The sequence below is a fragment of the Oenanthe melanoleuca genome, chromosome 3, assembly GCF_029582105.1.
Source record: "Oenanthe melanoleuca isolate GR-GAL-2019-014 chromosome 3, OMel1.0, whole genome shotgun sequence".
NCBI lineage: Eukaryota > Metazoa > Chordata > Aves > Passeriformes > Muscicapidae > Oenanthe > Oenanthe melanoleuca.
Window position 1 is genome coordinate 47,503,496 of NC_079336.1, and position 24,314 is coordinate 47,527,809.

Consider the following 24,314-nt stretch of genomic DNA (forward strand, 5'->3'; position numbering starts at 1 on the left):
AATGAAGTCTCTCTGCTTTGGAAGTCCTCAAGAAGCCTCTTGTCACAGCATCTCGACTCCTTGGGCATGCACGATTTTCATTTGTGACCTGTTGCTCTTCATTGAACCTAAGGAGTCCTGAGGTTTGATTTGTCTGTTTTTTCCACTGTCTGTTACTGCAGACATTGTTCTGAGACACAGAAACCTATTTTCATAATTAATTTTATATTTTTTGTAGAACTTCTTCCCTCTGAGCCTCCTCAGGGCCTTCTTCAGCTTTTGTCATTATTACTGGGACAAAGTTTATTGATTTTACATGCAATATGCAAGGACAGTGATCTTGTGCTGTTCCTTTTATTGAGGTCTTATGATTCTTATCTCTCAACCCCGGATTCTTTCTGTGCAAATGCAGAGTCTTTCAGACTTCTCTGTGCTGGAGAAGAGGCATAACAAATTCTAGGCACAGCAGACTGTTAACATGTGGAGGAAATAGCCCAAAATGTTGGCTGTGCTGGGCAACTGGGGCTAAATCTCTTGTTCTTCAACTTCTTCCATCTGTGTTCCCCCTCTACAGAGACACAAAAAGAGGTAGCCCTGCTGTTTACCAGAACAAATTTTTCTCAGGTACAAGTGTTCAGAAAGAAGGAAGGAGGTGTGTCCCCATTTAACCAACTGCTGGGGAATCTGACTCAGTAGGTTAAAGAGCACTATCAAACATGAAACTTCCTTAGCTCTCTGTGTTGCAGCAGCACTTCCACTAGCCAAAATTCCTAAGGAAACTACTCCAGAAAAGCTCTTCTACAGCTTTTTCTGCCCTCAGAAGATGTTCTACAACAATATAGGAGGAGCTTTATCCATTTGTTATTTGAATCCTGACAACTATTAAAATGTGAAATGTAAGATGAAAACTCTTATTGTACTTTGTCCATCCACTAAAAAAATATTTCCAGTCGTGGGAAGATTATTTTTTTTTAAATTAGCTCCTCCAGCAGAATTCCATTTTTTCTTTTCCCCATGCTGGTGTCTTAGATGCTAGATAAGATTGATGCACTTTTCTTGCAAAAATGTTCAAGATTAGTTAAACTGGTGCTGGTACAGGTTAATAGATTTCAAACACAAAGTAGCAAATTTAAAGAGCCTTCAGGCTTGTTCTACATGAGGGTTTATAATAACACTTCACTTTCACAATAGCTTATTTTAAAAGATAACTTTCTTCCTAGTCAGCAAAATGTGAATTACACTAGGTAATAACAATAATTGTAAAAAATGCTTCTTCATTTGGCACTGTTTAGCACATTCTAATGAATTGTGGTAATAAAGGCATCTTTCTTGTGCTTTATAGTATATGAAACTAATGCCTTGAAGGTACAATACAAAGGGATAGAAAAGCTGGTTGCAAGCAGTATCTTCTGTAAACACTTTTAAGGTAATTACATAGAAGGCCATAAGGAATACTAATCAAAAAGATTGATACTATGTTTTTATTCTTAGGTCAAATTAAGACATATGTAGGTTCTAAATGACAATAAGCATTTTAAAGGAAACATTTGTTACTGGTGGAAGGTTGAACTTCTAATGGTGCCAATCTCTCCTTCTCTAGAGGAGATTTGCCTCTGAAGTCAAATGCTGTAGTTAACAGTTAATGAGACAGCAGAGGAGATTACAAAAACACAGGTTGTAGTATTTTTTTTACTCCTGTGCTGTATATTGTAGTGGGAAATGGTAATTTGTGGGGGGTAATTAACATTTGTTTCTGCAAGATGAAAGGACAGTAAAAGCATAATGGGAGAGGAGAAGCAAATGGATGGGGGCAGGATCTCACTCTATTTCTATGCTATTACTTTAACAATAAATGCTGTTACATGGGCTACTGAAATATACCTGTAGTCAAAAATGTGAGAATACAGAATTTGTTTGCTTGTGAAGTTCTGTGCATTGCATAGCTAAAAATTACAGCAAGTATTCTGAGTGTCTCAAAGTTATTTCCAGTGATTTTTTAAAAGATACTTGCAGTCCCAGAGTATGTTCAATGGATATGCATTTTCATAATATGTCATCAATAGGATATTTGCTCCATGAACAAAATGGAGTAATGTTATTCCCTCCAAAATGAGAAAACAGAAATATGGAAATTGCTTAAGGGGATCTGACTGTCAGTGCAGTATTTTGTCTAGTAGTGTTCAGTGATAGTTGATTAAATGCCCAACCCTCCCTCCACCACCAGCAATGAAACAGAACCTCAAAGAACAGCTCGACTCTACATACCTTTTTTATAACTGCCATTACATAGAAACTGCCTTAAAATACATATAATATTCATGCCACTTCAGGAAATCCTGCAGAGGAGTTAAGAGATGATCTTTTGGAAGGTGATTAGATTCAGTGGCAAAACAGAAGCGAGACACTGAGCAGCAGGGGATGCTGGAGGTGCCTCCCAGCTGGGGAGTGGGATGTGTGGCCTATAGGAGCGGTAGAAGCAAAGAATGTAGGGCAAACAGGCCACATTACTCTCAAATTACCCCTGTATTATGATTGATTTGTTTTGAAGAAGTGTTTTGGGAAGCTGTTCTGAGGAATAATGCTCTCACAGTGACCACTGGTTCATTATCACTCATTTAAAGCTGGGCTTCAAACCAATGAAGACTTACAAAAATGCAGGTTACTTTGAATTAGGATGTGAAATTTGCACTACAGGTATATTATTCATCTTCAGAGAAGTCCCTGGCAACTCTGAAGTATATTGCTATATATTAATAAACAGCAAAGAAGTAGAACTAATTGAGCATCACACTTTCCTGAGTTTGAACATTTAATCTTTTTTTTTTACATTTCCATTACTAGAATTTTAGTTTAATGAGAACTTGACTCTGTCCCACCAAAAATTCTATATTTTGTAATTAAATCATCAGCAGACCCAGTGGTGATTTGATACATTTGGCAAGGAATATTGATGTGGATTTTTTACTGCAACAACATGTATGTGTATGAAGTTCAGCAACATGAGTTCTTTGTCTCTGAACACTGTACAATCAATATTCTATTACTGCAGTGTGAGTTCTGCTGCATTGTAGCTAAATTAGTGCATAAGACTCAAGAATGCACTGATAGACAGAATTCTAATTTCTGGATATGAGATGTGTGCAAGCTGTTTGTTTTAGCTGTAACAGCTCTGTTCCAGTATCTGTTGCTTCAGGTACTATTTATGCAATTTAATTGAAGAGGAATTTTGGAAGTTTTAATTTACTTAATTTTCTCCAGTAATGATTTCAAAGACACATCATACACATTTTGATGGTTCACATTCTTTCTGTTTGTTTTGCTTTGTATGATGAAGATGTCTGTGGCATCGGGACATCTCTCGTGTCATCTTTGCTACAGACTTAAACTCTGCTATAATAAAAAAATCAAACAAACCCAAGCCAAGAGGTTTAAAGAAGGATAAGATGCTCCCCAAGAAAAAAGGGAAGGGTGAAAAGCTCGAAGACTGGGGAATATTTAGGCTACAGGGACTGCTGTGTGTTGCCAACACAGACAAGGCAGGGTGGACTTTCTACAAATCCAACCCACAGCTGCCTGCAGAGCAGAGCAACTTCTCTCCTTGTTTCTTTCCTTGCCTTACAAGACTTCAGCTGCTGTTATTGCTGGCATTGCTGGGATGGTGAGAGGGAGAGGTTCCTGCAGATTGCCCTGCTCCATCACTCCCTTCACTGCCTCATTCTTCCAACAGGGACCATGGCAAACTCAGACCACCATGGAGATGGGCAAGGGACACCCACCCAAAAAGGTGGAGAGAGAGGTAGATGAGCAACTATTAGTGGGAGCAGGAGGGAAGCTTCTGTGGGAGTAGGAAAGTGGAAACTCATTTAGACATGACTGGATTTCAGTGTCTGGGAAAGCTCCTCCTGGGGAAGGAAGAGGAAGGTCTATGGAAGTGAATTGGGAAGTGGGAAAGGCAAAGAGAGAGAGAGAAAAAAGTCTTCACTTCCAGCCCCTGGGACTTGCCACAATTATCATGACCTGTTTTGTTCAGAGTCTCTAAAGTGTCTTATCTACACAACTCATCCTGCCCAACTCATTCTGCCACTATTGTTGAATTGAATTTTCCGTTTCTTTTGTCACTTTCTTTGGAGGACGGGAGTCAAATTTGGACACACAGCCTTCATGTTCTGATTTTATTCAGCACCTCATCTGTGCAGGTGTTTCACTGCTGTCTTTAAATGGATGCAAGTTGCTCTGCTTAACTCTCTCCTCCCTCCTAAATCCTGAGACAAAATGCAAGGACATCTTGTCCAGTGGAGTGGTTCAGTGCTTGAGTGGAGTTCCCTTCTAAAACCAGACCTCATAAAGAGGTAAAGAAGGATCATATTTCACTGCTGTTTAGAAGACAACTCCCTGCATCACTGCTGCTCTCTGAATACCTGAGTGGTATTGGTGAAGGCAGTCCTGACACTGCAATTTTAGGCTGTGCTGCAAGTTTTCCTGACAGAACCCATAAGTTGTAAGGCTGAGTACCTTGAAAGGCCAGAGTCCAATCACCTGCCCAAAGGCAGGATCAGCCACAGCTATACAGTTCCCAATAGGAGCTTGTCTTACTAATGCATAAAGTCTCCAATGGGAAGATATGAGATTGTCCTCCCTTATGCTGTACTTGTGTTTTTCTGTACTACTACATCTTAACAGAAGCATTCGTCTATGCTGACAGTGGGTGGTCATGCTTCTAGGTCATATCTGCATTTAGTTTTTACATGTTGCTCACCTTTCTTTGTGACTTTGTGACATGGCTGATGCAAGTTCAGATGGTAATTCTTAGTGCCAGATCTTTTTCTCCATGTTGACTGCTGCTGTGGTCATTGTACACTCTGTGTTTATGTAGTGGATTATTCCTACTTAAGCACAGACCTTTATTTATTTGTCCTGACTACAGTGCATGTTTTTTTCTTCATGACCATTTTTTGTATTAGTTAAGAGGCTTTAAATTAGAATTCTAATCCTGTCCCCTTACTGCAGCATGCCCAGTATGTATTTCTTTATCCAAACCATTGGTGCAAACAATAAGTTGTGCAAACATAAGACCTGGAGAAGACTCCTAGGCAATCCAGCAGACACACCTCTGTGGTGTGGTAGTGCCCCTCCTAATCTGCACATGCTTGTGAAAGTCACATGAGGCAGTGCCCAAATCTGTACTGAAATCAAAGTATTTCATAGGTAGTGCTTGTCCCCTGCCTGTGAGATCCATTACTCCATCACAGGGGAAGATGAAATTTCCTTGCCTTGGTTTCTTCTTGACTGCTACCTATTTCATTGTCATTTTCTAGGGGCCTACACACTAATTATTTTCCTAAGTTTTTATCCTCAGAAAGAAGAATGCCAGCATTACGTTTGCATTATTTCCTGGAACATCTCTCTATCCTTCAAGAACTCTCAGTGACAATTGCCAATGGTTCTGAGGTTGTCCAGGTGCTTGTTTATTACATGAGAGTGAAGCTCATTAGGCCAAACTAATGTGAAAACAGCCAATTTATAAAAGTATTTTCTACCTCTGGTCTTCCCTGCTGCATCTGACTTCTTATTCCTTTTTCACTAATTGCCTCACTTATTCCTTTCATTATTATACTAACTGCCTGGCGTGGGAGTGGCATTTTTTTCTTTCTTGGTAACATTGGACCATAAGTGCCTAGGAGATACAGATCAGGAAACCTTTCCATGGCTTGCCATTTCAATATGCATGTTTTCTTGCATTCTTTTCCTTTTGTCTGTGTAAGCTCTTTCAAACTCCAGGTAATCAGTTCTGCCTAATTTACAGTTTCCATGTGATTAGATCTTAAGATCACTGAAGGGCTAATCATTTGTCTACCTATGCTTTTTTGGTTTATTCTATTTTCTGCATTAAGACAGTTTTCCTTAAGGAGTTCTAGATTTATTGGGTCTACCAGTTTTCAGAATTTCTTAAAATTTTCCCTTGTCCTTAACTAGATGGACAGTTATGCTTATCTAATTGTCACCCATTTTGCATTCCAAAAGGAAGGTAACATCTACTGTTTCTTTTTCCTGTGCATATCTATATAAGATATACTTATAATAATTGAATTGTTTTGGTTGGAAGGCACCTTTAAAGCTCATCTAGTCCACTGTCTCCTGCAATCCACAGGGACACTTTCAACTAGATCAGGTTACTCAGAATTTCATCCAACTTGGCCTTATATCATAAAACATTTTTTAAATTCTGAGATTTTTTTTTCAGATAACACATAATTACTAATAGTTGAAAAGCCAGGATAAGTATTAAAAGTTTTTTTAGTACTTGTTTAATATCATCTCTCCAAATAAGTTGATTTCACTCCTCCTGTGCTCATGCTGCAGATAATGCCTTTCTACCATACCATCATTTATTTATTTTTATCAATTCACTCATTTCACAGAATTACTGGGTGAGAGAAAAATACCTACTTGCAATCTAATCAAGTAAACAAATATAATTATAGCTATCTGGTGTTTTCTTACTTGCAGTTGTCTTATCTGTCTTTGCCTTGATTGTTTTCTTGTTTGCTAATCATAAATTCAGGAAAGTGAAATTGTTTTCTTGTTTGCTAACTAATCTTAAATTCAGAAGCAGGCTGGAACCCCCTCTTCCCAAAATGTACTAGACTAAATGAATGAAGAAAACAAATTATAGCAACAGGGAGATCAAGCCAAAAACCTCATAGCCATTAGCTGGGCACAATCTATGTTATATATCTGTATTATCTGCCACAGGGCACTGCCACTGGCTCATTTGTAAAGGCTGCTACAGTGAAACTGATGATTTAATGTAGGTTTAAAACAATGGTCAGTGAGCAGGCTGGTAGTTTTTCAAAATGCTTCCCAGGGACCCTATGGCTCCTTCTAATGTATTTAATCACATAGAGGACTGTTCTCAGTGTCTCACAGTATGATTCTTCCTATAATCAGTCTTCTGCTCCATAAGGAGTTCATTCTGCTCAAAGTGTCTTTGAGGAAAAGCCCCAAGTGTGTACCATCCTCCAAATCTTGTCTGTGTATTACCTAGGAGAGTGTTGACTGGCATGTAACAAGGCGATGCCAAGGACATTCAAACAGTTAAACAAAAGAGGTATATGGTCAGGGAAACTAATTCTATATCCAGTGGCTCTTCACTTGTACAAATTCAAGAGAAGGTACCTCATCAGGATGCTGTTAGTTACTCAGTGACACCCTTGCTGAATGGGGAAGCTGCTTTCATTGCTATATATGAAAACTTAATTTTGAATAACTTTTAAAGCTTCAGTTTTCCAAAAGTTTTACCTAACACATAATCATTTTGTTAATCATTATGTGATTTTGAACGTGATTTTCCTAAACGAGTGAATAATTTAATGGCAAGTCTCTATTTTTGTAGTAAAATTCAACAGTAAAAACTGTTTAATTCATCACATTGAACAAATAAATGTTCAAAGTACAATTTAAGTTTAGAACAACAGCTGATTATCAAGAGGAAACTAGGGAGAGCTGTCAGCTTCTCAGAAAATACTTTAAATGAGAATAGATGAAACATGAAAAAATACTTGGTTCTTTGTATTCAGGGCAGTGAAACAAACATGACTTATTAGATTTTGGATTTTTAGCTCTTTAACCTCAATGATTCAACTCTCAGATTTTGGATCTAAAAGCTTATGTGTACAATTCAATAAACAGACTTGGTATTTTTCTGGGGGTTTTTCACATTTATTTAGGACTTCATAATTTTAGTTTGGAAAAAAGCATGTTTTTGCCATGACGCCACTAGGAAGGGCAATTTTTTGGATGCAGGAATTCCTAGAAGATATGAACTAATACTATAAGTTACCTGGTGTAGTTTTCTGTTCTTAGCAGCTGTTTTGATTATGTGGGGCTTTGTTTAAAGTCTAGCAATATTGATGGAATTGAGCTCAAGCCAAAAATGAAGCTATTGCAACATGTAGGGAAAGAAAACAAAGAGCTTTTAGATAGAAAAGAAAGGACTAGTCAGTCAAGGCAGAAGAGATGTAACAAAGTTTCTAAAATATAACGAGTAGCAGAAGCACAGTAATTTTGCAGAAGAAATTGTTATACAAGCATTTGTCTTAGGGAAAAAATCCTGATGCTATTAGGGACGAGATCTTGTATATTACTGGTTAGCAGACATATGAATTTTTATTCTATTAGCTATCCAGGCTCATGTTATCCTTACCTGGTAGAGAAAATATTATAAAAGCTGTGTACACCATTAATAAATGTTTCCAGATGTACCACATCTGGGGATCATCCCTTGTATATTGCAACAACTTCCTTCCCTGCTTTGGCTTTTTCTATATATATATCAAGCCAAACCACTAGTACAAATCAAAAAGTTCACTTCTGTTTGGTCCTGTTTTGCTTTTTCTCCTGCCAATGTGACACGGGGGCTTGCCTTGTTCTGCTAGTGATGTTAGCCTTGATCATCTGCTCTCCTGCATCCCCCTGGATGGGGACCCCTCTGTACAGAGTGCTTCACTGGGTTCTTAAAGAAGAAAATCCACATTGTATCTCATTTTTCCAATGCCATACCCTCCTTTGTCAGTGACTGGGAGTCTTGTTTTTGTCACCTGTTTATGCCTGGGGGTGTTATGAATTATGATTGGTTGCTAAGGGTAAAGCTATGTGACATAGCTTGAGCCAGTTTGGAGGTTCAGTGATGCCTCCAGGGCAGTTTGACCTCATCACTCTCTGTCCCTTTTCCCTCCTGTATTGCCTACAATTCTCTGCTTTGCAGCCCTGACCTCTCTGTTGAGCTGACTATGTACTTCCTATGATCTTGCTCCAAGCCAGGGCAAAATTGCTCAACTAGTAGAAAACCAATCTAGTGAGAAAAAACATTTCTTTTCTGCTGTGTTAGTGAGTTGGTTATTGCTTTATTAAGGTGTGCTCTAGAGAATGATGGGGGCAGGAAAAAATTATGTAGGCAGGAATGTTTGCATGGGGACTTGGACTTGCTTTCTGAGAACAGAAAATATAATCTGCAACACATAACTCCAAACTCAGAATCGATTCAGGCACATGCACAATTTACTTAAGGGCTAGACATTATAGTGCACCAGCTGAAGGGTGGTAAGCCACAATAAACTCAGCCATGGATGAGACCTCTGTACTAGCTCCAGTTATTTGAATAATAACTCTCTGATAAACACAACACTTGAACTTTAGTTAAATTCCCTTGTTCGGTAGGTTTTTTGGAGCTGTAGCCTTCAGTCAGCAGAAAAATCAATAGATGAATTCCAGTCCATGTAATTCTGCTAACAGGCTTTGCTCTAACTAAAAAGCCCCTCATGCTTAGGCAGGTAAAATTTGCCACTGGAGGTATTAGCATTGTTCTATTGATTAGAGAAAGACCTTTGGCTTTCCCATCTAGAGCACTGAAGGAAGAGCAAACTGGGTGCCTAAGGCTGGGTGATTGGAGCCTACTCACTGAGCATTCAAATAAAGATAGTTCACAGAAATGGAAGAAGGCTGACTTTGAGAAGGCATCTTGAGACTGCTCAGTCCAAAATTGCTGCTCAGGGCAGAGCCACCTAGAGCAAGTCAGGGCTATGTATAGTAATATTCTGAATATTTCCAAAGATTGTGACTCTGTGACCTCTCTGGATAATCTGGTTCAATCACTCTTAATTAAGTTTTTCTTATTTTTAAATAGACGTTCTTTTTTTTCATTGTATACCCACTGACTCATGGCTTTTTCTGGAGCACTATTGAAAAGAGTCTGGCTCTGTTTCCTTTACTTCTCCCTGTCAGGTATTTAATTCATAAGATCCTCTGAGCCTTCTTCTCTCCAGCCTAAACGGTCCCAGCTCTCTCAGTCTCTGCTTGTATTACAGGTGCTCCAGCAGTTTAGTCACTTTTGTTGCCCTTCACTGGACTCACTCCACTATTTCCATGTCTTTCTTGTGTTGGGAAGCCCAGATGAGGGCCCAGCACTCCAGATGTGTCTCACCACTGTTGAGTAGAGGGGAAGCATCCCTCAGTCATCTGGTGGTGCTCTTCCTCATGCAGCCTTGTGAGGATGTTGGCATTTTTTGTTGTAAGGGCACTTTGCTAGCCCCTGGTCAGTTGTTCACCAAGACCTTAAGGCTTCTCTGCAGAGCTTTCCAGTCAGTTGGTCCCCAGCATGTACTGGTGCACACAATCCAGGCAATTATCATCCACAAACTCCAGAAACCTCCAGGGTTTTTTTTCTTCTCTACCATCCTTCCAGCAGATGTTGGGGTGGTTCAAGTAAACTATGAGCACAAAGACCTGTGAGAGTGACATTTCTTCCAATACCCTGAAGAAGGCATCATCTACTAACACTTTATTTTTAGGTGGTTTGTACCACAACATCAATAACTTAGTTTAGAAAATAATTTAAACCCAGGTAATCTCATTGTGTTATGAAAATATCTCAGATGTGTCCATGTGTCCAAAGAATCATCCTCTTGCTAATCATCAAAAAATATAAAACAAAAACTGAAGAATGAAATATGAATAGGAAGATTGGGTAAGAGTCTCCTAAGAAATGACCTGATTTAAGTGCATTTCTTTTATTTTATATATATCTTTACTACATCTTAACTATATTGTTGATTAACAATTTAAAAGAAAGCTTTCCAGGGAAAGGAACCTGCCTTCCTTTGGGTTTTGTATTGGAATTGCACTGATGCTTCAATCTATTAACAACTGTTCAGTTAGCTCAGCAAAAAAATGAATCTGTGGAGTAACTGTGTGTAAACCCTACTTGTCCTTGAATTTTTTTCTCATTTAAATATTCTATGTATGGACAACAGTCTACAGAGGACAATACAAACACAAGTGCAATGCATAAATAGTGTGATATAACAGAAATGAGAGGCAGGCACCTAGGATTAAAACCATCAAATCTGATAGAAGGTGGTAAGCAATATAGCACAGCACAACAAGATTAGGGTGATGAAATACTGTAGTGGGAATGTAAAATGGTTTGATAGGTGGGATGGGTTAATAAGACAAGGCTTTGTAATTGCACAACTGAAATATTAGGATAGGGCAAGGATGGAAGAAAGCAGGACAACAGTGAGTCAGAAATCCTAGGAGTGAGGTTTTTAATTCTTCACTGTGGCACTAAAAATCCCTGACAGATGTTGCTTTAAGATTCATGTAGATATGAAAATTTTAGCTCTACCTGCTTGGTTTGTGTTGCTTTCTTTTATCTTACTTTCAGAGTAGTGGTATGTCAAACTGGGAGCTCAGTGCCATGACAGGTTGGCTGGGACAGACCTAATTGCACTGGTTTAAAACATCAGTGCTGCCAAGCCCTTCACCCTGAGAACTGCTCCTCACTCATCTGAGGCATAGGACCACCAAATGTAGGTAAAAGCTGTTGCTCTGTGTCTGACTAGATGTCTGGCTGCCTCCAAATCCTGCTTTCAGCAGTAGCCAAATGACAACAAATGGAGTGGAATAGGTTGTTTAAAATACCCAAACTTTAGTTTAAAAATAATGATTCCAAACAAGTCTCCCTAAGGAGGGCAGATCATGAAAGAAGATATACAGAGCAAGAACTACTATAAGTGACATCTTGTAATCACAAAAATCAGTGATAAATAGCAATCTCTTTACCTATAAAAACTATAAAGAGCACATGTTGGTGTGTGGTTAACAACCTGGTTCTGAAAACAAGCAGGGAAAGATTTTAAGTTCCTAATTTCTTCCATATAATTCAAGGAAACTGGTTTTCTTAGGTGTGCAGGTTTGTGGGATTGAAGCCCAACAGTTTATTACATAGGATGTGAGTTAAAATAGTAGAATTTTGCATTTCCTTTTATACTTGCATCAATCACTGTTATGTATGTGTAGGAGAACTGTGTGTCTCTAAAGTCAAAAGTGGCGTGACTACCACAATACCATGCAGCAATGAGAAAAGCTGCTTAGGAGTTACAGCCAAACATGCAGGTACCTATTTTGGTAAAACTTACATGTCAAAAACATTGAAAGTTCACTTTGGAAAAACATTTATAGAATATGAATATTTTCCAGCCACCTAAGTGGATCCAAATTCTTATGAATGTCTCTTTCCAGAAGTGGTGAGCATACTGTTAGGACCAGCTCTTCCTTTATTTTGGCTCTGATCTTGTGTATTTTTCCAACACCAGAAAATACTGGAAATCAAATGGAAATTGGAAGCTGAAGGCAGGAGCTTTTTGAATAGCAGAACTGAAACCCAAAGCTCTTTTTCAATTTTGAATGAAAACTTTAGCTTGACATTTTGCATGCTCTCAGTTTCTAGCTCCCTTCCTATGCTGTCATACTGTATTGCTGTCATTTTGAAATTAGGGAAGATTTATAAGGAAGTAGTTCGTGGGTTTTAGTGCTGGGAAACATTTTCTCACATGGTGAAAAAAATTGAGAAGAACTGAGGAGGTGGAGGGTGGAAGAACTGTTTCTGATAGCAATTAGAAAAAGATATTAGTATATATGGGGAGATTCTCAAGGAAAGAAATGATAAAAACCAATGTATGGTAACAATTTTCATGATCATTATATGCTTATTTGGAAATAACCAAGCACTGGTTATGCAAGTCCTTTACTTCTGTTCAGATAATAATTCTCAGTGAAAGTACAGAGAACGACATAATTTAGAAAAATAAGTAGCTGGTGGTGATTTAGACTCATTTAGTAATGAGTCCCTCCATGCTGCCTGCTTCAGGAAATGTCTATTGTCACAGGACTTAGTGGACATGAAGCAGAAGGACATTCTGGTCTGTAATTTTTGAGACCCTTTTTCACAGCAGACCCTCGTGCCTACAGCATCATGCCCAGAGCAGAAGGGCACCCACATGGCCAGCTCAGTTGCCTTGGCACTGCCCAACCAGCTAATGAGTTTTAAATTTGTTTTTGTGTACTCAAATTATGGACACCTGTAACATTACAAGATTCTTCTCCAGGATAAACCTGTAGCTTAGCAAAAAAAAAAAAAACTTGATCTGTGCCATCTGTACCTCGGTGTCTGCAAGATTACAGCACTTCCCTTGAATTTAGGGAACATGGCTATGGGAAAAATGGCAGAGGCTGTGTGCTAACATAAGTAAATAATGATTGCAGATACAGCTCGTGTACATGGCACAAAGGCTAAACATTTCTTAAAAGCCGGGATCAGTTGGAGTATTTTCTCTGCCCTTTCTTTGGCAAATAAGTAACGATTTCTCTGTTCTGTAATTTCCAAATGAGGTCTTACCCAACACTGGGGAAAGGTTTGCTTTTATAATCATACTGACAAAATATACCAACATAGGTGCAGATTTATCAGCAAGTGGAGATTGCTTATACTGTTTATACCAATCCCCTGAAGAAAATAACACTGGCAATCTATCCTCTGTCCATGTTTTGATTACTATAATTAAGCCTGTGCTTGGATTTTTTGGCATAGGAATGAGCACAAAATAAGGCAGCTTTAGCTGATAATCTATACTGACATTTCAGTTTTGCCTTGGAGGAAAGTTCCTCCTTGCCCTCCCACCTTGACTTCTTAATATAAATTTCTTATAAATGTAGAGAGAGCTTCCACTGTTTTCTTAACACTTTATTATTAGTGATGGGTGTCGATTTTTCTCCTTTTAACCTTCAGTCAGTGGGAAAAAAACCTATGGGAATAGGGACAGAAAGGAGGCATAATGTTGCCTTATTTCTTTGTATTATCAGTCCTAACATTTTCTTTCCTCCAACTGCTTATATCAGCTGTGATCAGGAGCAGAAACAAGATTATTTCAGTGTTTGTGAAGCAGCAGAGGAGGTATATTTAGAGCAGAAATATTTCAGGATAATGAAAATGAAGCTTAAAGATATTTACTTTAACCTGTAACTTTTATTTGAGTAAATAACTTTTCAGCCTTTTGTTACCAAGCTTATATTTAGCTCAAGATACACCTATTGCCTTGAAATGAACTCATCATTTATTTTTCAAATAGTGTTTGTTACAGCACTTCTAAGATTTTGCAATAAGGATATTAGAGAAAGCAGAAGGACTTCATCTAGCAAAATAAGGACATCATGTTCTCATGTCCTTTAAGATCAAACATAGATTAGTCTCCTGCATTTGCTTCACCCTTCTATGTAAATATGTAAAAACACAGACTGCATTATTAAGTTTACCTTGTTCAGTCAGTCACTCTGGTGACACTGATCCATATGTCAACTTCCTAGAGATCAGTGAAAGATAAGATTAGTAGGGAAATAAAGTTCAAGGGTCAGCACTTTGATAAACAACCAAAGCTGAAGAAGTCCATTGATGTGAAATTGCTTAAAACAGACATGTCAAATAGCCATTTAAATTTCAGGTCTTGGCTTTATAGAGCAAATAGGCAGAGAGGAAAAATGAGCCAGGCAATGTGTCCCTAATACAGATATTCTAGTGAATGAGAAGACCATTTATGAGGCTTTTTTTTCCCTGAGATTTCCAACTGCTGTGAGGCTTCTCTGTCCTTCAGCCGACATTTTCCATCTGGGCTTTTTAATCACGGGGACAACTCCTCACACAAGACAGGGTTAGCTCCTATCCTTATTGATAGTCCTCTCTAAAGCATTATGGTACTGCTATTGCACTAAGGAGAAGTGAGATTGCATCCCTCTAGAGAAACACAGGGCCTTGCAGGATTTTGCTCATGCATAGCCTTCTGCAGAAGTAGCAGGAGATGTAGGAATAATGCCCATGACTGCAACAGCTGTGGGAGCAATTAGAGCAGTAGGTACATCCCTGAAATTAAGGGGAGCCACGGGGCTTGTGAGAGACAAGAAGCAATCAGACACCCTGACTGGGATTATGCTCAACAGCTGCCAAGCTCCATCTTTCACTTTGCTCTTGACTACCTGAGTAAAGTGCTTTGCCCACTGAGAAGGTTTAACTTTAAAAACATAGTGAATAAACAGATTTTGAGGGGCTGTGTATATTTTGATCTTTGAGACCAGATTCTTTTTTGAAACACAGGAGCACAGACAGAAGCAGCTCTTGTCAGTGGCATGAATCTTCTGGAATTCCTGCTGGTTTAAAAGGAATTTGGGATCATAGGAGGCAGAGAGGAAAGAAATCTGGTCTTCTTTCCGGAGCTGTACATCTCTAATTCCCTTTGATCTTTTACTCAGCATTTGATTAAATCTTTTTGTGTATACTGGTCTACCTAATCAGAGGCAGTTTGCAATACTTCTGTCTGAAGTCATATCCTTCAGTCTGCCTCTGGAATCTTGCAGACCAGAACACAAGGGCTTGGTGGTATTATCATTCATAACCAAGGAGCTATTTAACGTCAGTTTCCCTTTTTAAAAAAAAAATAAAAAATTCTGAGGTAGTTCTCCAGGTATAATAAATTCTGTATTGGTTCATTACAGTGAAGCAACACTGTAAAATAGTCTCTCAGCACTAATATTACCTTTGTGGTTACAGTGGGAAAGTACCATTTCTCAAGACTGATGTCAGCAGAGTTTCAGTTAGAGATATACTTTAAGCATAATCTCAGACCCAGATAACCTAGATCTGAACATCTCTCAAATGTCAGGATGCTTAATCCTACTGTGACTTTCACAGTGAGTCTCTTTTCTGTAATGAGTCAGACATTCAGTTTAAAGATAGTCCTATATGTAAAAGTCCCAGATCTAACTTCCTGCCTTGCTATTCTGCAGATTTAAAGCTCTGATAATTGAGACTTAGGCTGCACCTGTGCTGGTGAATTAAATGATGTCACAGCATGCCCAGGCACTTGTTGAAAAAGACCCTGACACTCTTTTCAGCCAGAATGACTAGCATTTTCTCAAAGACTTTCCAGGCCCAGTGTAGGGCTTAGTAAATACCATGGGATGTACTTGCTGTGGCAGCTTGGATGACCCTGTTTTGGAGGCTAAGAGAATTTAGTAGAAGATGTGTGGTAACATTTGTCAGCTGATCTCAGAGCCAGAAAACAGGCCCTGGCACATTTCCTTTACTAGCATAGATATAGATATGGCCTCAGGGCTTTCAACTTTGGCTCTGTGATTTGTTAGGAAATGTTTTCCTTTGGATAAGGCCATAAGATGAGTCACTTTATCTGTTTATGAGTTGCAACTGGGTAGAAGTTAAAGATCTCATGATAATTTTAAATAAAAAATCAAGAAGAAGTCACATGTACCAGGTTGTATCTTCTGTCTTGGCTGGCAGTATTTGAAACGCAAGCTTTTACCTAACTGTAGTACTGTTCTGTTTGTTTTTTCTACATTTTGGTATGATTTGCCATATTGGAAGAATGGCAAGCCAGTGGAAAATTCTATTTGATTCTATTCAGTTCAATTCTGTGCCCACTGCATTTTGTTCCCACAAGATCTTTAACTGCAAAATGATTATAATAATTTTGGTGAAGGATCTTGTGAAAGATCTGTTCTTAATGCTCAATACTCACATCGAGCAAGAGACAAAGACAGTTTTTCTCTCAAAAGATACCATTGAAACACTGGGAGTGATATGTGTGTCTGTATCTCTGAGGGACCACAGGGCCAAGCAGAGAGCTTTGCTATTTATGGTGATGAAGTGAGGCAGTCAAACTGAAATTCACCCTTGGTATTCCACTGCAAATTCTAGTTGTTTCCTGTCATGTGGATAGTTGAGGAGCCATGTCAATCCCAGCCACCTGGGGGTAGCTCAGGACCATTTTCCTGAGGGGTTTGACCCTGTTGCTGGAAGCTGATGGAGAATGTGCTGGAGTGGGGAGAGAATGACACTTTGGTCTAGTTCATTCCACAGTGGAGGGAGAGCTGTGGCGAGCTCTGGGTGTGTCTCCTGTCTGGGAGAATCTTAGGTAATCATATTACAGTGCTCCCTTCTCCTCAATACTGTCAACCTGAAATTTCAGCACACACATACTAGGAGAGGAAAAAAAAACAGTCCACAACAAACAGAAAACCTTTGAGTCATGCAGCCCATTGTTCTGTCAATGCAAGATTATAGCTCTTGAGCATCAGTCTTGAACAGATTTACTGGCTCAAATCAAAGGACTGCTATTCCTTCTCCTTGGGGAATTTTCCATCATTAGAAGTAGCTTTCATCTGATATTTCAAAAAAAATTAACTTAATTTTCTTATTTGCCTTTGTGTTTTTCCTCCATAACTCTTTCTGTGCCATGCCCTCCAAAAGACACAAGAGAGATTTGGATCCCAAACCAGCTTCCACTCAAATTGGCCTCAGTGCAAGATCCAGATTTCACAGATTAGTTTGAAGTGCTGAGATGTAATTATGTCCTATCTGTGTCATCATTCAGCTTGACAACAGCACATAACTAACTCTTCCTCATCTACTTTTTTTCAGGTCTTTACTCTGTACAACAAAAAGACGGAACACAGAGGATGTTAGATTGCTCAAGCATGATTGGTGGTATTTTAACTTGACTTTGTTTATAGGTAAAGAAAACACATTGGTTAAAAACATGAGATTAATGGAAATATTTACAGAAGTTTTCAACTTTGGATTCTGCACATTGTCCCTTTTATTTTGCAAGTCCTCCTTCTTCTTTTAAGAGAGTAACTTGTGAATGACAAGAAAATAATAAACAAATCTCACCTCATTTACCAAGGTAAGCAGGATGTTTTCAGAGAAATTATCAGTTTAAACTAATATGCAAGCATAGTGCAAAGGCAGAGGTCTGCACTGTGGGTTAGCAAGTCACCTACCTTGGACACCAAGGCAGCCTTGCACTGAGGACTGGCAACCCCACTGAAAGGCTCAGAGTTTCACCAACAGTGCCATGACAGAAGACTGTACTTGAACAATAAAAACACTTGGCTTTTTTTTTTAGAGAAACAGACAATCTTTAAGCATTGTGTTTAATTTTGCTTGGTCTACTTTACAGAATTTGCAGGCTACCATGGCAAGCCAGGTGTGTTCCATGTTGAGCTGTGTGCTGATAAAAGAAAGCATGGTAATGAGCTGTGGGTATCTGCGCTTTTTTAATACCCAGTGGGACATGTTGGTTCTTACACCTACTTATGAAGTGTTTACTACCGTGCATGCCACTGTGGAAGGAGTCCTGGCCAGGTTTGGGATTCCAGTGTTGTATCCCTGTTGCCTCTCTGTAGGCTTGTCTGCACATCTGAAAAGGTGTTTGTTTGCTTGTTTTTTTTCAACTTGCACTGAAGTTATGCTGAGGTAAAAATCCAGCTCAAACCAGGCCCTTTGCTTTCATCTCCAGGACAAGCATGTAAGCTTACTGCTGTACCTCAGTGAGTTCCAGGCACCTGTAATTCCTTGCTTCTGAAATACTGTGATACTTGACCAAAATCCTTCATCACACAGAGTCACTGTCATTTAGCAACAGAGAAATGCAAGAGAAAGGTATTTGAGACAGCCATGTGAATATTTTCTCTAACCTAATCTCACGCTTCAGTGCGAGCAAAGCCAGATAAGCTTCCCTTAAAGCAGCAGAGCAGAACCTGCTGCCAGCTGCTGAGAAAGGGTGTCTGTACAGGTGTGAGAGCCTGACTGACTAGTGGCTGTCTTTGAAAGACTGTGTCCTTCCATCCTTTGCCCTCCAACAACGTTTCTAAATACTGCCTTGCTCAATTTATCCATGTGCTGGCTCCTCTTGTAAAATCGGCTTTGGTGCTCTCAGGGCCTCAGTGAACTGTATGAAATGGCTCCCTGTTTTTATGTTTGGCTCTGCTGCAAAGGATCCATGCCCAGACCAGTGCAGCTCTGCCAGCTATATGGTTAATGATTAGTAGGCATCTTCCCCAGACATTTCTTCATCTCTGGTTGCGTTGTCTCCCACTGATGAAGTTTTCAGATTGTTACAGAGGGAGGTCAGACATCCAGGAGTGTCCAAGGTGAGATACAAAGCACTGACTGTAGTGTTGAACCACACACAGTTTGCAGAACTCCTCCCAAAGCATTTGATGAACAGTATGCTGCCAGGGTGATGGTTCTGGACTCCATTAATCTCATTTTATGAAGTCAGATGCTGATCCTTAGATCACGCCACCGGGTCAAAAGAGAGAGCACTTGGTTCATAATTTCTGTTGTTTGTTTGCTTTTTCTCTTCAGTGACATAAATTGATGGTCTCTGGCAAAAAGGTATTAGCATTATATAGTGGTAGGATCATCTGATGCTCCCAAAGTGTGGCTCTGTGCTGAAAAGTTATTTGGAAATGGCATTGTGAGGTTCTGTACCTCACATCTCTGAATTATTTCCATATCAGATGTCCTCTGTGAGCAAGGAAAAAGACAATTTAGTTCCTGTCTGTCACCCCCACCGAACATAACCTAAACTTGAAGTTCACATTGGATTCTTTCCTTTTCCCTTGTGACTGCCAGCAGAAGAGCTCTTGATGGACCAATTTAAGACTTCAGTTACCATAGCAAGTCTGCCATCTATGAACTGGACCTCATTGCCACCTGTAAACCCCTGTGTTTTCTGCAGTTTTACTCAGGTGACTGCAGCCTATTAAACAGCTCTATTGAGGTATGACAACAGGAAATACGTATCCTCTTCCTGTGTCTTTACTGCTTTTGGTATGTGAAAAGGAGTTTTTGGCTCAATATTAACTACTTGTGTTAGTTTTCTTGTTATTCTTGTTCTTTTGTACTCTTTTGTAGCCCCCTCTATCTTGTCATAGATTATACAACCCATTTGATGAATACATCCTCCCATCTCTCTGTAGGTTGAAGAACATTTGCTGTTCAAACTGTTCAGCACTTTATTTCTTTACTTGAAGTACTAAAATATGTTTTATACATATATACATACAGCAATTGCATATATTAACAAAAGTGTGCATGCTGCAATATCTTTTTCTAATAGCTTTTTTCACAAACCAAGTCCCCAAAATTCTGAAATATTAAAACTGGTATCAGAACCCAACAGTAGTACTTCAACAGTCCAGGAGCACAATATGAAAAGAAGTTTGTGAAATTAAAGTAGTCTTTCTTTCTTGATGGAGAAGTTGACCAGATTATGAAGAAGAAAGAATAAAAATCTCTTAAAAATCAAGGAAATCACATTTTTGAAGAAGAAGGCTCCAGCAGACCTTGTCTGGCTGCTTACTTGCCCTATTCAGGATGACCAGTTAATCTATTGCATGTTGATTAGTTCTTTACTAAATTAAGTGCACTTAAGGATGTATGGAAGAAACACCAATATGCATTCTGAATTCTAGCCCCCAAAGAAAACCACCACTATTGCATGTAAGAGAGATGAAAATAATATACAAACATAAGAAAATAAACTAAAAAATGTCATAAAGTCATACTAGTTTTGGATTCTAGAGGTTTAGCTCTGTTTCTTCCAAATGATAACCTGTAGACCCTCCATGGCAGTCTCCAGACTGGATAATGTCCCAAGCACTTCTTTGAAGGTGGGTCCAGGCTCCCTTTTAACACATGAGATGAAATCCTGGATGTATATAGTGACATTTCCTTTCAAGTAAGTCTCTGGTTGCTGAGTGTTGCCCAGTGTAAAGTGGGGAAGGGGATAGATTAATTACCTTATATTGAGGTCACTGTGTAGCTACAGGGTCCAGATTTGTACAGTGCTGATTTAATGATAGAAACTGTGTTGTATATTGGCTGGATAACATGATATACAGAAAACCCACAAAGCACAGAGCCCATCAAAAGGAATGCAGTGGAATGATTTCTACTTTGTTCTGCAATGTGTGCAGAGGTGCAGTGGTTATGGGAGCAGAGGGATGTTGAGTCTGTCACAGTGGCCTCTGCTGTCTTCCTGACTCCTCCTGAGCTCATGTCCATTGCATCTGTGGTGATGGCAGTACCATAGGCATCTGCAAGTCACATTACAGCTGTGCAACTGAATTGACAATCCTTGCATTATATAAATAGCTGCTGGAGGGAGGAGTGATGCTAATGGATTCTGCTGTTCTTCTTATAACAGTGTTTCTAACCATTGCTCTTCCAACAGGGACAAAAATAAGTAAAATTGAGAAATTGCATCCTCAGATTACTACATGGAATGGTGTGGAGTCCTGTAAAAATGTTTTTGTTCTATGCTGCTCCTCTGGCAAAGACTTACATAACTCACTGGTGGCTCCATCACTCATGAGCAAAGCGCTCATCCCAGATGCATGGCTATAAAACCTTTATGGAGTCTTGCAAAGTGTGGTGTGCTATACAGTTTTATAGCCATGCATTTGGGATGACCACATTACATCATCACATATTTCTCTGTGAAGATTTTGGCTTACTGCTGCTCTAAGCCAATTGACTTTTACAGATGGTTCCTAGAATAGCTAAAAGATCCCTGCTTTGGTTCTTGTTGTCAGCATGAATTTAATGTACTCCTTTTCTTTCATTAAGTCCCAGAGTCAGGCTGCAGAGGAAGTGGAACAGCACAGTCAATACATGACTGGATTTGCTTTCTAGTTATATCAATCACATTGTCTCCCTCCACTATTAAACATTTATGCTGTGGTAATGTTTTCATAGCTCAGCTGACAGACAGGCCCAGGCACAGGAGCAGTGTGAATGAGATGTGTGTCCTGGGCTCTGGTTTGTGTGCTGCAGCCCCTGGGGAATCTATATCTCCTGAAGATTTAATGGTGCAAAGCACTTCCATATCCTAAAGAGATACTTTCTGTCTCAATTTTTATTTACTCTCCGTTTGGTTCTTGCTACTTTTCAGGGAGATGAATTAGTGATTCTGTCCTTCTGTGACCCTCTGAGCCCAGGAATATGCAACATGGAGTGAAAAAAGAAAAGAAATAAACTCTCCACTCACAGGCAGCATGAAGTTAATTTGTCCTAGCAAATTATGACAGTGCATCTTCCAACGGTGTTTCACTATCTGTAGGATATGAAATGTTAAAATATAACCACTTTAAAGAGTGCATTTGTGTATTAAAGTAAAATAAAAGCAGATAAGGCTAGTATTTTTTTAACAAATAACATGGTTTCAGAATAAGTATACTTAAAATAGCAAAGAACAGAGAAGAGGGCATTGCAAATTTAGAGCAAAATTGATGAAAAAACCAAGTTTTCAGATTCAAGGCAATCTATGTCAGGGAACAAACCAATTTTAAATGTTTAAACCAGTCTCATGGTCTGAATAATGAACATTCCTTGGCTTTTAACTATAATTAAATGAATTACATTAGTTAAAATATTAGTGCTGATGGGGGAGATAAGGCTATGAATCAGTGCCAAAATGTATTAATTAGGCAGGGTAGAAAAATGTTCCAATTCAGATTTCTACTCATCTCTTGGATTTTTAAATTGTTATTATTTGTTATTATTTTCAAGCTGATTTACCCAGAGTACATTTCCCTGTTATTAGGTAATTTGGTCTACGAACACTTTGTTACTTCTTGTTTCTTGAGCAGTCATTTAAAACAGGTTTTGGCAGACTTTCAGAAGCCCCAGATTAACCAAAATTTGCAATTTTATGTTTGGTGATTATCAGTATGCAAGAAAAGGAGATGAACGTCATCCACTGTCGCCCAATCACTCATTGTCATCTGGGTCTGACAGCAGGCAGACTTTGTCTGAGTTACTGCCATACATTTTCAGCTCCTGAGCAAATGGGAAAACTTGGACACTCCACAGTGCTAACTTACACATGCAAATGGTGTTGATGTAGTCCAATGAGTGGAATGCAGAGCAGTGTTTGTGCCTGATATATTAAATGATCATGAGGAACAGGTCCAGTAATCAAGTAAGTAATATTGGTTGTAATTGAATGAGCTAAAGAAGTGAAAACCTGAGACAATTGATCTTTAGGCAGGAGACTTGGAAACTTTCACAGAATTAATAAAATGGAAGAGAAAGTCATCCTTTGCTGTATGTCTAGTGCTGTCTGATGCTGATGACTGTCTGTAATAGATGCTTGAGTCTTAATGAGTAGCTCCTCTGTATGTTTATTTATACTTTCAAGCTACAGTTTATGTGTGTCTGGTAATGGTGAAAAATGTCTTCCAGGTGCAGCATCATGTAAATGTGGAAGACAAAGCTCTGAGGAACAGGATTGAGTTTTGCAGCTGACAGCTGCATGTGTGATGTCCCCTGCTGGAGTAGTTTAATACAGACCACAATCAATTAATTATGTTTATACTTTGTGGAGAGCACTGCAAAGACTGCTAGGTACAGTAAGAAAAGCAGTTTTGGATAAACATAGATGGAAATGCATCTATTCCACCCTTAAAATAGCTGCTATTTATATCACTAATATCTTAAATTATCAGAATGAACTAAATTATATGCCCTCATGTGCACTTTTGCATCTTCCCTCTTTTGACATTTAAGTTGGTGCAAAAAGTGAAAATAATTTGAGTGCAGTTCTTCTGTGAACAGTGTCTGGATGAAAAGAGCATTTTAGAGTTCACTGCTTGTGTCAGTGAATTCCAGATCAGATCTGATTTAATTTACACAGAAAATGTAAAGATGACTTAATCTGATATCAGTTTATATTATTTATTTTTAGGTGGATATGACATAACACATCATAACACTGTAAATTGGGGAATCTGATTTCTGATCCTGGGGAAAAAAAATATCTGTGGAGCAATATTCTTTCTTTCCCACCATATTTTTTCTGCTTATCTGTCAACATCCTTTAATGAGGAATATTGCAGGGAAAATGCTCTGATCATTTTGCTCTGTTAACGGCATTGAGAGGAAGAGGACACTTGTTCTCCCACAGAGCTAGTTCTAATGTGATAAAAGAAGTTTAAATCAGTAAAAACAGCACCCAATTTGCAGATTTTGCAAGCATCCAGCAGAGGAACTAAATCTCTGAACACATGTAGATTTACACCTCCTTTTTAAACAATTTGCAGCTACTGCAGTTTGATCTAACAATAGATATTATCTCTCAAATCGTCCCAATGTTAGCCTATAAATAGGAATTATTAGATCTAGCACTTCTCAGTACACTGGAATCAACTGCCAGCATGCTGCATTTCCAGAACTGGATGGTTTATTTGCCCAGAATGCAGAGATGTCCTAGGGTGAATCTTGTATCCCCAGTCATCTGTCCTGTTTAAGCTGGATAACAAGTTCTGCAGCTTTAAGACTGGTTCTAAGAGTGAAGAAGGGAGAAGTGTGGAGTGCATTTGCAGAAGCTGCACTTGCTCCCCTGATCCTTCTCCTGGACTGTGCTGTCTGCAGCATGGACACAGGGAGAGAGCTCTTCTTAGCTTATAGTTAGGTCTTTTAGCTAGCTGAGGCAGAAAAGTTCCCCAGACTGTGTGTTTTTTCTTTTTCTTTTTTTCTTTTTCATGGAACTGATCAGTCCTGCTCTGGACTGAAAAACCTAACACCTGGAGTTAACACCTGTGTCCCACTGGGGCTGGGATGTGGCATTTCCCAGCAGGAGGGA